Raw genomic sequence first — 16,304 nt, forward strand, 5'->3', positions numbered from 1 at the left:
CCCATTCATCTCATATACACTGTATTTAGATGTGTTTTATTTCCAAATTTTGCGATTATCATAACTTGTTGTATATGAAGAGTTTACAATTTATTTTAAATATATATATATATATATATATATTGGAATATTTTTCAACAAACAGCAAATACGATGAAAAATTCCATCTTTTATTTAAATTTTTATTTATTTGTATATTTTTGTTTGATTTTATTTCAAGATTAATTTTTTATACATTCAAATTATCAATCTTTATATCATAATTTCTGTTCTTTACGATTTCTATTTGGAAAAGAAATAACCTATGAATTTGTTGAAAACGTTGAAAGAGACATATTGTGTTTAAAATGTACATGATTTGGAAGCATCATTTACGGTTGATAATATAATCCTCTTTCCATAATTATATGTATTTATCTATTTTCGTGGTTGAATTGCCTCATAATTACATTGCTTATAAGTAATAAGCAATGTGATTTTGAGGCAATTCATTACAAAACAATATTTTTATAATATGTTGTAAAGAAACATAATTTGATATTATACAAACCTGTATATTATTCATAGCATGCGTTATAAATGACAATAAAATATATAGAGATAACACACAGTATTCAAGCTCAAAAGTCCATAAAACAAAACAAAACAGGAGCAGAGCAAACACGGACCTCCAAAACATCAGAGGTGGGATCAAGTGCCATGTAGATGTAAGCATCCCCTGCTGACCGGTCACAACCACCGTGTGCTGCTTGTCATGATCGGGAAATAACGGAAATATCCATCGTCAATTTAATGTATAAGTAATATTGACTTAGCATTTGATTCAATGAAGAATATGGAGATAAAAAACAGTATTTAATATCAAAGTCCATAAAACAATACCAAATAGGAGCAGAGCAAACAAGGACCTCCAAAACAACAGAAATGGGATCAGGTGCCATAGAGGAGTTATCATACCCTGCTTAACGGTGACATCCACCCTGTGCTCTTTGTCATGATCGGGAAATAACGGGAAAATCCGTCGTCAATTCAGTGTATGAATAATGGAACAACAATTAGTATGAAAAACGTCAGTCAGCATTTGACTCAATGATAATTTGTATTTGCTGACAAGGTCATTGTATTTACCAGAGAACATACCAAATGATGACTTAAAACTAGACTTCTGATATTCTTGTTTTATCAACTTCTTTTGTCAATAATTGACCTCGTTTTAGAAATTGTAAATACGTAGAGCATGCTCATGCTTATCAAATCAACTGAGATAATAGTATATAGACTCCGTATGCAGGTGATGAAGGTATATTGCTGCATAAATAAGGGAAGTTGACGATAGAAAAGTAACAGTCATCACGTTTATCATATAGCTTGGTTGTTAGATTACCATTTACGTCTTTTTCAAGTAAAATATCCAAATATAAAACAGATGTGTCAGACTCTGTGGTATCTTTTATCTCAAGCTTACCAGGATATATCGTATCTACATAAGAATGGAAATTCGTAGTCGATATATCTTAATGTCAAGTTGAAGGCCACAGCAAGTGTTTTCTTCTTTCTACGCATAAAATAAAAAAGCATTTTCTGACAAGGTCATTGTGTCGACCATAGATGGTACGAAATGATGATTAATCTATACTGCTGATACTCTTGTTTCATAAGTTTTTGTCAATATTTATCTCGTTTTAGAAATTGTACATACGTAGATCATGATCTTGCGTATTGAATTAACCGAGAAATACAAACTCCGTTTGCAGGTGATGAAGGCATTCAAAAGGTATTCAAGCGATTCAAAAAGAAAATTTTGACGTAAGTGTATTCTGAGTTTGCGGTCTCCAAGAAAAAATATTGAATACTTTATCAGGAAAGATCTTTCTGCCCAGAGTTGCTTTTTCCTTTGGTTTTACCAAAGATAGGGCTAATAATGAAATGTGAACTCATTTACAATTACATGTACTTTATAATTAAGATGCAGCTATGAATATTAAATTCATCTTTGATATTATCAGTTTGTTGAAGCCTTATTTCTGTAGCAGAGTGAAGCTTCACTGCGTATAGGGGGATGCACCTTTGGGGTGTGGTGGAATTTCAAATACATGTATACATAAAGAGAGACAAACCCGTATATCATTAACGTTTTAACGCTTTGGTTTTTTTTTAACTTTATATTGCAGCATTTTAAATCCGCTTTCTGCGAAGAGTTGAAGTGGTGTAAATATTCGCCAGGCTTGATAAATCAATCGAAAGTGAACAATTGAATAAAAAAAAGTTTAGAATAATAGAATTACAGATGTTGTACTGATCTCAAAGGATTGTTAATCTTATTGAAAATTTAAAATTTAAAATTAATTGCTTTTTATATAACAATTACTTTCAAACATATTTGATTATATATTATAAATCCGTTCAAACTTTTATAAAGATAATAAAAAAGGGAGATAACAAACAGTTTTTGATCTTAAAATTAAAAAAAAAATCGTCACACAATGCAAATCAGTGAAAATTGCATAAAACATGGGGCCCGCGGTAAGGATCAACGAACAACTTAATTACAATTCAGACGAAATGATCTTTTGGCATTTACATTGTCAACTTCTCTTATCTGTGTAGTTAAGTTCCGCTTTACATGTATATCACTGTACATGGTGCAAAAGTTTCTAGCTTATTCGAGAATTAAGAGCATTTCATGAGTACGGTTACTTTTCAAATTGTAACAGACTATTGACAGATATGTTGATGTTCCAAATCGAAAATTTCAACAACCTCGTTTAAGGTATGTCACTCGTCAGCATTTTAGATAAGTCCACGCAGAACCTCTTACTTCAAAACTATTTATAATAATTTAATTTTTATAACATATTTAAATTCAACAATGCATATTATTCAACAGTCAATGAAAAAACTGCTCCAAAATCCAAAAATAAGCAAGATTTATGAAGGACTATTTCTTGTGGTTGAAGGATATTTATCAGGAATTTCTGCAAATCTGCACATTTCCAAAATTCAATATCTTGGAACTTTAGTCTCACATACTTTTACTTGGAGAATATTTTCCGTTACGATATGCTACGAATATTTAATTTAGATCTCAATTTATATTTTTAGAACAAATTTTACACATTCCCTCAACAAACTTTGCTAAAAAATGAAGATATGCTAAAGAATTCAAGATAAAATTTGCATCGTTTTTTGCCTGAAAATCAAACATTTTGACAAATATTTCAAAGTTAACATCAATGACCCCAACTTTTTCTTTCACCATTTTAATAACTACTCGATACATGTGACTGATCAGCACCTAAGTCGTAAAAATATTTGATATAAGAAAATATTTCATTGCCTATATAAATTTTAAATATCCCAAATATGTTACTTTTTAGTGCAAAAAGGTCACACAATAATTTACGCGCATTAATTTCCATGATTTGTTCAATAACTGATATTATTCAAACTTTTTTACGTAAAATAAGATTTTATTTGATTTTATTTATTGCCATGGTTACATCTTATATAATATTATAAAGGTTAAAGAAATTACCTTAGATTTAAATTTAAGTGCAAAAAGGTCAACTTAATTGTAACGTAGTTCAGTAACACGCACACTGACCCCCTCTTTTCTCTGCGATTTTGAGTCATACTACTGAGTATATGAGTACTTATCCAAAATGTACTTCTCAAACAATCCTTCATTTAACAAATTTCACGAGAGACATACCTTAATTAAAGTAAGCATTTCGTACATTGTGTGACCTCGATAACCAAAACGCCCCTACTATAGAAAGCAGGGTCAAATTTTTAAGTTTCTTTCCTATCATTTTGTCAGGCGTATGTTTTTATGTTTGATTTGACTACTGATTGTTTTGTTAACTTGTTTAATGTATAGTTCCTAAGGCGAGTGTGACAATCAAAGGGATGCTTACTCCTCCTAGGCACCTGATCCCCCCTGGGATATATACAGGTCCGTGTTTTATGCCCTGTTTATAGTTGTGCATTGTTTGTAGATTTTTATTAGAGTTCTAGCAATGTTCGTTATCTTTAATTTTTCCCTGTCCACTTCCTTTGTCCAGATTTATGCGTCTTTCCATAAAACTTCATTGCTTGAAATATTCTAAATATAATTGCATTAGAAAAGTGATGTTACAGAAGAAATGGGGATTTACCGAGTTCCCCATACACCAGAGTTTACTTGAAGAAAGAAATTCGGGCACAGAATTGAAAAGGGAGAAAGTGGTAAAGGGAATTAAAGGGAAAATAAAAGACAATTTATCTTTCTTTTTTATAGCATTTCAATAAATCAAAAAACGAAACCAAGTAATAAAAAAACAAGGAGGAAACGTCTTATCAAGATTTATTGAATTTCCCATGAGAAAATAGCCCAAATGTGCATGTTTATTAAATATCAGTTCACAGACTCTAACATTTCGATATTCGATTACCTAGAGTTTTCACTTAAGGACGACAAGACGAATATCGTTTTTTGAGTTCTTATCGTAAAAGTGTGGCCAGTTTTTGTCTCGCCTCGTCAGAAGCTTTTTTAGTTTATTTTTGTAGTCAACATCACAAAATGGAATATGGTGCCCCACAGTCATGATGGCTTTCATGCCCTTGTCCTTTACGTCCGATATTCTCAGCATATCAAAGTTAATTATCAATATATCTTGAGTACTACTGAATTTATATCTATTTCATGCGTGTTTCCATTCCTTTAAAAACGTCGATTCCTGTTCATGGATGGTCGATATTGTGCTTGTAAGGAAAAAGACATGCATTCTAGACATTTCCAAGTTCTTAACAATGCATTCTTCGATAACATCACCTATTGCTGAATGTTGAGCAAAAAAAAAAAAACGACTTGAGATGGAATGTTTGAAGCATTGGGATAAACTTCCTAATTATGTATTGCAATTAGGGATGTCAACGAATATTCGAATATTCGAATATTCATTCGATGAGTTGATATTCGAATACAAATTTATGATTCGAATATTCGTTTTTAAGTATACAAGCATTAAACAGAGAGAAAAACCTGGCAAGTTTTATTAGAAATTGAATAAAGTTTGTACAAAATTTTAAAAAAAACACTCCTCTTGGATTACCTTAAAGGTGTGAAGAGTGTATCTATTAGAGTAATTCATTTATTTGTTCACTTAATTAGTAGTATAATAGTTTCCAGTACTTACAATCTGCTTGTATTGTTGTAAGGACATAGTTTTACAGTAAACACACAGACCCCTTGTTTGTGTAAATATCATTAAAAATCATTATCAGGAAATCATAATTACCGAAAAGTAATTGCTTTTAATATTTCACCGTTAAATAATTGTTCTGCTTGGTATACATTTGTAGGAGTTATCAGTGTAGACTTTATTAAGACGATCAATAATTAATCTGGAACATACTAAAGAATCTTTTTAATTTTCTAACAATCATTACATTTGGGATGTATACTATTCAATATTTCTTTTAAAAAATATAATTGCAGTGTATTTACCGAACTCCACTGAGTTTTTATTCCAAATAATGGCATAAACTCTAACACTACTTGACAGGAGAGTGAAGATATATTTAATAATGCAAGATGTATTTATTTTATCGAATATTCGAATATATTCGAATACTCCTATCGAATATTCGAAAATCAATTATTGACAATTTTGACATCCCTAATTGCTATGCTTGCTCATTATTTTTACCTACTGAAATATATACGTCATACTTGAACCATGTTTGTAAATTTTCTTTTTTCTGTATTTCAGATTTATATAATACAAATCCATATATGCCGTATTTTTCAAGAAAATAGAACGTTATTAGGAATAAAATCGTAGCCAACTTTTTTCAATGCCAACTTTCTTTCACTTCCAATTTTTTTTTTTAGCATACAATACAGTATTTCCTGGATATCACTTTACTGTGGTTAGAAGTGGGGGGACCAACCAACCTTTTAATGAACATTTTCAATAGTAAAGGTAATGTTGGGAAAAAAGTGGGGGGTCAGCCCCCCCCCCCCCTGGCCCCCTGTTCCTACGTGCCCCCCCCCCCCTGGCCCCCTGTTCCTACGTGCCTTGTTTAAAAGAAACATAATTTGATATTATACAAACCTGCATATTATTCATAATATGTGTTATAAATGACAAGGAGGCTGGGGGGTCAACAAATTAACCATCAAATTTAACTTAATTTTTTATATATGATATCTTAAGCTCTCAACTATCATTTGGCAAAGAAAAATATTACACATTTTAGTTTTAAAATTTGACCATTTTTGTATATCTTCATGTGTAGCTCTTCTTCTAAAGGAGATCAATATAGTCTAAAAATGGCCGCAACCCCCAGCCCTCTGAAATATATGGAGAAAACAAACAGTATTCAAGATCAAAAGTCCATAACACAATAAAAAATAGTAGCAGAGCAAACACGAACCTCCAAAACATGAGGTTGGATCAGGTGCCAAGGAGGAGTGAGCATCCTCTGCCGACCGGTCACATCCAACCTATGCTCCTTGTCATGATCGGAAAATAACGGAAATATCCGTTGTCAATATAATGTATAAGTAATGGACTAACAATTAGTATGAAAAACGTCTGTAAGTGTTTGATTCAATGAAGGATATGGAGATAAAGAACAGCATTCAATATCAAAGTCCATAAAACAATACAAAATAGGAGCAGAGCAAACACGGACCTCCAAAACACCAGAGGTGGGATCAGGTGCCATAGAGGAGTGAGCATCCCCTGCTGACCGGTCACATCCACCCTGTGCTCCTTGTCATGATCGGGAAATAACGGGAAAATCCGTCGTCAATTCAGTGTACGGATAATGGAATAACAATTAGTATGAAAAACGTCAGTCAGCATTTGACTCAATGATAATTTGTATTTACTGACAAGGGCATTGTATCGACAAAAGAACTTACGAAATGATTACTTTAAACTAGACTGCTGATTTTCTTGTTTCATCATCTTCTTTGTCAATAATTTACCTCGTTTTGGAAATTGTTCATACGTAGAGCATGGTCTTGCGTATCGAAGCAACTGAGATATATAAATTCCGTATCGAAGCAACTGAGATATATAAATTCCGTATGCAGGTGATGAAGGTATATTGCTGCATAAGAGAAGTTGACGATAGAAAAGTTAAAGTCATAGTTTATCATAGTCCTTGGTTGTTAGATTACCATTAATGTCTTTTTCAAATAAAATATTCAAGTATGAAACAGATGTGTCAGACCCTGTGGTATCTTTTATCTCAAGCTCATCAGGATGTATCGTATCGACAGGAATGGAAATTACCATGGCTAATTGACAAAATACGCGTCTTTGATATATCTAAATGTCGAGTTGAAGGCCACAGTAAGTGTTTTCTTCTTTCCACGCATAAGATGGAAAGAAATGCATTTGCTGACGAGATCATTGTCTCCACCGTAGAACTTACGAAATGATGACTTTATAGTAGACTGCAGAATATATTGTTTCCTAAGTTTTTGTCAATAATATACCTCGTTTTGAAATTGTACATATGTAGGGCATGATCTTGCGTATCGAATCAACCGAGAAATATAAACCCCGTTTGCAGGTGATAAAGGTATTCAAAAGGTATTCAAGCGATTCAAAAAGAAAATTTTGTCTTATGTCTCCAAGCAAGAATATTGAATACTTTATCAGGAAAGATCTTTCTGAGTTTTTCCCCCTGATTTTTAACCAAGATAAGGCACGTAATAAAATGAGAACTCATTTACAATTACATGTACTTTATAATTATGATACAGGTATGAATATTAAGTTTGTTGAGACCCTAATTTTGTAGCAGAGTATAGCTTCACTGTGTAAAGGGGAATGCACCTGTGGGGTGGAATTGTTAACCGAATTTTACAAATACATGTATGTATAAAGAGAGACAAATCCGTATATCATTAGCATTTTAAGCAAAACTTCAAACACTTTGGTTTTTTGAAAATTTTATATTGCAATATTTTAAACCCGCTTTATCATTTATGTGAAGAGTTGAAAAGGTGTAAATATTCGCGAGGCTCGATGAATCAATCCAAAGTGAACAACTGGATAAAAAAAAATTAAAATAATAGAGTTATAGATGTTGTGCTTATTTCTAAGGATTTTTAATTTTATTGAAAATTAAAAAATCTCAAATATTAAGTACCAGTCCACATAAAAATCAGACAAAACTGTAAAAAAGTGATATATGAGGGATCTCAGAATTTGATGATTTTTCACTCATAGATTTATTTTGAGGTAGGAACAATGTATGTAAAATGAAAAATGTTTTGAGTCATGGTAACCATGGAAACCCGGCCAAAGAAATTTCCTTAGCAGCCGGCGGATTTTTCAGTGTTGAAGGACAAAAAATCACCTATGTTTGAGGCTTAAAATAACAAGTAAATACCATGAGAATTTTTCTTACTTATGGGTGTAATAAAGATACACATTTATTGTGTACTAATAATGTAATAAAAAATATTTAGGTCTGAAGTCAGTTCTGTGGTAGACATTGGAAGGTACACATGTTTTACAAGTTTTGCTGATTCAGCATTTTTCGTGATTTTGGCAATATTCAAGGCCAAATTTTAAAAATGGCCAGATTAATACAGTTGTTGCATGTATCTCACATAAAAGTAAAGGCATTTCTCTTTTAGAATTTGAAGTCAAATCCATGGGCTCTTTTGAAAATCGAATCTGCTGCCTAGCAACAAAAATGGGCTTTTTGATGCATAAAATGAGAAACAATGTAAAAAGTTTACGGAAATATCAAATGAACGGTTATTTATGATAAACAAAATACAAATTTTGAAATAGTATAATTAAATTCGGTCTCCCTAGCACATTATTGAATATTGCATAATTCTTTATCTCCATAGCAACGGCAGGTTCTCCATAGCAACAAGGCAAAGAAAGGTAATTTTGGTGTGTATTCGTGTAATCTTATTAAGGCTTATTCAAATTAAGTCAGAAAATGTGATTTAGCAAAACTGACAATGAACTGTTGGTCAATCTTAATTTTTTTTTTCATCTTTAATCAACACACGGCAACGATTCCCAGTGCATAGCAACCAATGTACCCTATGCCTCCTGTAAAGAGATTTGACTTTTGGATCAGTGTTCGTCATGGAATTGAATACTAAATTAATGTGTTGATGATTGTATTTGTGGAGAGTGCTGAAAAAATATATGAAATGTTCCATCAATTGTTGTCATGGCAACAACTACATGTGAGTGAATTTAAAATGGGGCGAGTTCAAAAAACACAGTATAAATTCTTCAACAGAACTGTGACTGGGCAAATTTAAAATGGGGCAAAATTTCTTGTATGTTTGAACGGGCAAAAATCATATGATACCAAATTAAGGATGTTTTCCATAGATAATGTTTTAATGTAACTTGTACGATATTGTGGATTAGATTCAAGACACTCACAGTGCATGGTTTCAATGGCTGCATTTGATTTCCGGAACTGTTTTCATTTCCGATATTTTAAAGTTTTCATCTCTGACATTTTTCAAGCAGTACTTTTCTGCAATGAAAGTAGCTAGGATTTAAGACTTAACTCATGAAAAATATTACAGAATAAATCATTGAAATCCAAAATAATGAAATTTGCAATTGATTTTGGTTTATGTTTTAAACCAAAGGCCATGACATGGGGGGGGGGGGGTAGGTTTGTTATTCAGTACCATTTTTTTTCAAACAGGACCACTTTGAATTCCCAATTTTAAGCCTATTTTGCAACGTGTCTGTGGAAAGTGGGGGGCTAAACCTAGACAGCAATGTTCAATGTCTATACTAGGAAAAGGCTAAGCCCCTAGCCCCCCCCCCCCCCGTTCCGACGCCTATGTAGTTTGGTAACTTTATAACCATAGACAGTGTAGGGGAATAAAAAAAAATGCATTTCAACCACTCTAAGTAATATTCAGCATTACTCAGTAGTGTCCCCACCCCACAAGAACCCCTGACCCTCAGGTCCACACATTTCACAATTCTTGCTCATCATAAATGTTTGATTAACATCATGGAGTGGATTTCAGAGAAATAATTCCTTTTTAGTATATAGTCAAAGACACCCGCCCCAACCCCAACCCCAGCCCTCTATGATACCCCTGTTCCGGGGGGCTTGGAATTCACAATTCTGGAAGAACGATCATAGCTATATCATAACTATATGTCTGTAGTCAGTTTGTTAAATACCTGGAAGCAAAGAAGAAGATTAATCATCAACGATTTATTGCATTTTCACCATTTGATGATTAGAGCCCCACCAGAAATCCTGGTTCTTGCGCCATGAAATTCACAACCTGATCCTTTGGCCATGAAATTCACAATTTTCAAAGAGGCACTCTTCCTCATTGTAACTACGCATGTAGTTAGTTGTTTAATACCCAGGGACAGAGAAGAAGATTTTCCATTTTAAAAATGCATGTTTACTATATAATCAAAAGAGCCCTACACCCTAACACCAGAACTCCTGACCCTGGGACCATGAAGTTCACGATTGTAGATGAGGCACCCTTCCTCATCCAATCTAATTAAAATTAGATGTTAGATCCGCTCGCATACTCTCTACACTAACATCGATGTTAATGTAGGGAGTATGCGAGCGGATCTAACATGTCTAACATCTAATTTTAATTAGATGCAGTTTTAAGTTTGAACTCAGATATGCAAGGATGGAAATTAAAAGGCATACAGAAACCACTTCTGGTAAATACAGACCCTTAGTAAGCAATTTCGGGGAAGGGGGTGGGGTGGGGGGTTACAACCATATATTTTCAGTTTGGGCACTATCAACAACCGAAAATTCCTTGGCAAACAAACTAAAACTTAGAAGATCGTCAGATATTATTATTATTGAGGGGGTACATGTATATTGTAGTGAAGTTTTCAATAGTACTCTACAGCTAAGTATCGGCATAATAGCCCCCCCCCCCCCCCCCCCCCCCCCCCCCCCCCGCCTGCTTCTTACACGGCCATAGAAAAAACAATCATCGTTGAAGGAATTCTCAAAAAACAGTAGAATGTTTTTAATACAAAGACATCACAATTATACGAAAGCCTATTAGGATCAATCTAGAGAGAGAAAAAAATTTAAATGCGTAATAACGCTAAAAAAGGCGTTATAACGCCTTTTGAAAAGGCGTTATTACGCCTTTACATTCCAAAAGGCGCCTTTCTAAAAGGTGTTATTACGCCTTTCCATTCTAAAAGGCATTATTACGCCTTCCAAAAGGCGTTATTACGCCTTTCTAAAAGGCTTTATTACGCCTTTTTAAAAGGCGTAATTATGCCTTTTTAAAAAGCGTTATTACGCCTTTCCAAAAGGCGCTATTACGCTTTTCTAAAGGGTGCCTTTCTAAAAGACGTTATTTTGCCTTTCTAAAATGCGTTATTTTGCCTTTTTAAAAGGCGTTATTACGCCTTTCAAAAAGGGTTATAACTCTTTTTGAATAACAATTATTTTGCATTTAACAGGCCCGTGATTTTTACCCCCCCCCCCCCCCCCCCCCCACCACCACCAACCCCACTCTATTGGCCAAACTCGGGACTTCTCGGTAAAACTTTGTTTAAATGCAATAATTTGCCACAGTTTTACACACTACATCAATGTTCAGGAACCAAGCACCCTAAACTGTAGCACTGAAGACTTTTCCCCAAAAGTGTGTATGTGAAGAGGGGGGGGGGTTACCCCATTCGCACTCGTACTACTAGCCTACTTGCAAAGGAAAATGGAAAGGCGTTAATTTATGTTAATAAAATGAATAAATAAATGAAAGATTTAATTAAAACCATCATTATTTATGCATTTCTCTATATTCCTGCACATCTCACTGACAACTGTTTGCATTCGTATTAAGAGAAGGCAACACTCTACTTGTGAAGATACGATATAGGCAGATGTATCTTGGAGCTTTGCTTGCCATGTATTAAAATTCAGGTCATTTGAAGACATTTTTCTTTCTTCTTGGAAAAAAGCAGGCAAACTATTTGCATAGGTATAATGACCAATTGAAATCAATGATCTTTGGTAGAGGTGTGTCTGGTATTTAAGAAGGACTTAGTTGGTTCAACATTGAAAATATATAACGCATTTAAAAATCTTTTTTCCCTGGAAATCTAATTGTTATCTGTTTAAATTATTTTTTGAGAAATTAGTCCTATATCAAATTGTGAAATTTTTGTCCCAAAGGTTAGATTTCTGCACCCCCCCCCCCCCAACCGCACTCCTCGGTTGGGCTAAATATGTTAAGTCTTGTATTCAAAATAAATGCGTAATAACGCCTTTTCAAAAGGCGTATAACGCCTTTTAGAAAGGCGTAATAACGCCTTTTAGAATGGAAAGGCGTAATATTTAACGCCTTTTAGAAAGGCGTTATACATAATAACGCCTTTTGGAATGGAAAAAAGGCGTAATAATGCCTTTTCAAAAGGCGTTATAACGCCTTCTTTCGCGTTATTACGCCTTTTTAATTTTTTTCTCTCTAGATTGATCCTAATAGGCTTTCGTACAATTACGCCTGTACATGTAGCACAGGAAAAGATATTAATATAAGTTGTATTGCTACTTGTATAAGTATGTATTGAATTATAAATATGTTTTTATTTTTTGAACATGAAATAAATTTATTTAGAATTTTATTTCCAGCTGTTTGGCAAGCAAAAAATTGTCAGTAAGGGATCCTGCAGATATCCAAGAAATGCAAAAATGTCGGAAATGAAATAAAATTGTCGGAATTGAAATTTTAAGCATGTCGGAAATCCTATGCAAAATAGTGGAAATTAAATGCAGTGAAAGAAAACATGAATATGAAATGAGCAAGCACACACAATTGTGTACACCTAATAAAACCCTTAACCCTGGCAATGTTTATCTAGCATATATTGTGTTCATTTGAGATAATTTCCATTTTTCAAAAGATAAGATATTTATAAGCTTGTATCTTTAACTTGTTGTTGGGCAGCTGACACCTATTCAGCTCACAAGGAATCTGTAGCTCTGGAGCTTCAAATGCTATTACCCAGAGAACAGGCCCATAGCAACGCGTATCAAAGTAGTGGGAGCAACCTCCAACATAGCTCACCTGAGCACATGGGCTAGGTAAAAGCAAATCCGCTCAGCACTCAAATGTTAACTTGGGGAAGGGAGGGGGATGGACTTGAATTTTATACTTCTTGCCACCATATCAATATAAATTACAGGTATTAATGTAAAAACTTTGGGCCAGGAAAGATGAAACTTATGTAGAAGCATTCTCAGGTAGTGTACATTCAAGTTTATTCAAGTCAGGACCCCCAGTGGTAGGGTGGGGCCACAATGGACGACCAACGTTTTACATAGGAATATATAGGAAAAATCGTCTTCTTAATAACAGCAAAGCCATAATTGGTCATGTTTATATGGAAGCATCCTCAGGTAGTGTAGATTCAAGTTTGTTCAAATCATGACCCCCGGGGGTACAGCCACAATGGATGATCAAAGTTTTACATAGGAATATATAGGAAAAATATATAAAAATCTTGATTGTTCTTGTTCGAATGTTAGCATCCTCAGGTAGTTTAGATAAAGATTTGTTAAAATCATGACCCCCAGGATTTGATGGGACCACAAAAGTACATAACTTATTTGGAATAAAGCCACAGTTAGTCAAAAAATATGTAAGCACTCTTAGTAGTGTAGATTCAAGTATGCATAGATTCAAGTTTGTTCAAATCATCCCCCCTCTTTTAGGATCGGGACCACTCAGGCATTTACTGAATTGATTTTTCCTAGCCACAGTGCTCAGGTGAGCGATGTGGCCCATGGGCCCTGTGTTACATGGATGAGTTCGATGTCAATTGTTTTGTTTTTGTTGCATAATATTTCCATTTTAAGATATGAACTAACCGGACACATGAAAATGACCCTCTGACCATCGTTTGCATAACTTTTGAAATATGTTTGCACTACATTAATGCAAATCTCACCAAACAACAGACAAAAATAAAGTTTCTACTTGTGTGACTAGCCATGTTTTAAATTCATTTGTATTTGATCTAGCTTTGGACATCTTGCTATATTTCTTTCAAATGGTGTAAACTTCAATTTTACGTAAATAACTGTAACTGACTGCGATGCGACTTTTCTTATTTTGATTTATTTTAATGTGCCGCGTCGCCCTCATGGAGCAGTGGTTAGAGCGTCTTCTCTAGAGTCACGAAGTAAGGAGCTGACCCTTACGTCGCGGGTTCGAATCCCACTGTGGGACGCAGTAAGTGTTACCTTTGAGCTACCGCGAACGGTTCTTTTCGTTAGGAAAAAAACTCTCCAATCTATGACAAGTATCAATAGAATAATTAAAACATGATCTTCCTATTAAATTGGAAATATCATTGGAAATGTTTCCATAGTGACGTTATTCATTTTATTTATCTATTTATTTCATGAGGAATTAATTGTTACATTGTAATCTGTGACGAGTGCCGAATCTTTCAATATTATGAATAACGACTACAGAGTATCCCATACTGAAAATGTAACATTGTTAGCTATGTGCTAGAAATAGTTGTTATGGATTAAATGAGTTTAAAAATACTTTCGAAAAACAAACATTTCAACATCAATTTTTTTCTTCATGACATGATTTAGATAAAGATTTACAGGTAACATGAATATGCGTCAAACGTTCTTTGTGTCGTTGCTTGGGAAGTGGTGTTGTTGCTATGGAAATAAGTCATTGAACAATATTCAATAACTTGATACAACATTTTAAAGTCTTTCCGAACTATCACCATGCAATTATCAGCATATTACTTGAATATCCAATTCCATGACAAACAATACAATCCCAAAGTCAAATCTGAAGACATAGGAACTTTGGTTGTCATGTACACGGAATCCTTGCAATATGGGTTGATTAAGTACCCCCTCCCCCCAAAATTAATAACAATGATAAAACCAACATTTCATTGTCAATTTTGCTCAACCGGATTTTTCTGACTTATTTTGAATAAGTCTTAATAAGATTACGCGAATAAACGCCAAAATTACCTTTCTTTGCCTTGTTGCTATGGAGAACCTGCCGTTGCTATGGAGATAAAGAATTATGCAATATTCAATAATGTGCTAGGGAAACCAAATTTAATTATACTATTTTAAAATTTGTATCTTGTTTATCATAAATAACCGTTCATTTGATATTTCCGTAAACTTTTTACATTGTTTCTCATTTTATGCATCAAAAAGCCCATTTTTGTTGCTAGGCAACAGATTCGATTTTCAAAAGAGCCCATGGATTTGACTTCAAATTCTAAAAGAGAAATACCTCTGCTTTTATGTGAGATACATGCAACAACTGTATTAATCTGGCCATTTTTAAAATTTGGCCTTGAATATTGCCAAAATCACGAAAAATGCTGAATCAGCAAAACTTGTAAAACATAAGTACCTTCCAATGTCTACCACAGAACTGATTTCAGACCTAAATATTTTTTTATTACATTATTAGAACACAATAAATGTGTATCTTTATTACACCCATAAGTAAGAAAAATTCTCATGGTATTTACGTGTTATTTTAAGCCTCAAACATAGGTCATTTTTTCGTCCTTCAACACTGAAAAATCCGCCGGTTGCTAAGGAAATTTCTTTGGCCGGGTTTCCATGGTTACCATGACTCAAAACATTTTTCATTTTACATACATTGTTCATACTTCAAAATAAATCTATGAGTGAAAAATCATCAAATTCTGAAAACCCTCATATATCACCCTATGTCTGATTTTTATGTGGACTGGTACTTAATTGCTAATTTTCTTTCTTTTCATATAACAATTTCTTTCAAATAGAACGTATTTAATTATAGGCCTATATCATAAGTTCGTTTACCTATTACAAAGATATCAAAAAGGGGAATAACAAACAGTGTTTAGTCTTGAAATTAAAAAAAATTCAACGAACGGTGCAAATCAGTGAAAATTGCATAAAACAAGGAGCCCCGGATAGGGATCAACGAACAACTAAATTGCAATTCAAACGGAATGATCTTTCGTCTTTTACATTGTCAACTTCTCTTATCTGTGTAGTTATATTCCGCTATACATGTTTTTCATACTTCTGTAAAAGTGTTTCCTATATAAAGGAAAGAAGGTAAAATAACTATTTTTTCTATAGTCTAAAATTTCCACGCATAGCAAAGCTATACCCCGGGGTATAGTTTTTGCTATCCCCCCCCCCCCCGGAAAATTTTCATGCAAATTTTAGCGCCAATTTTCATTTCCTGTCATTTGATTGGTCGGCGATATCTCCAACATTGAAAAGTCCCAACC

The sequence above is a fragment of the Saccostrea cucullata genome, unplaced genomic scaffold (assembly GCF_032062105.1).
Source record: "Saccostrea cucullata isolate Sc308-1 unplaced genomic scaffold, CSIRO_AGI_Scuc_v1 ctg6473, whole genome shotgun sequence".
Classification (NCBI taxonomy): Eukaryota; Metazoa; Mollusca; class Bivalvia; order Ostreida; family Ostreidae; genus Saccostrea; species Saccostrea cuccullata.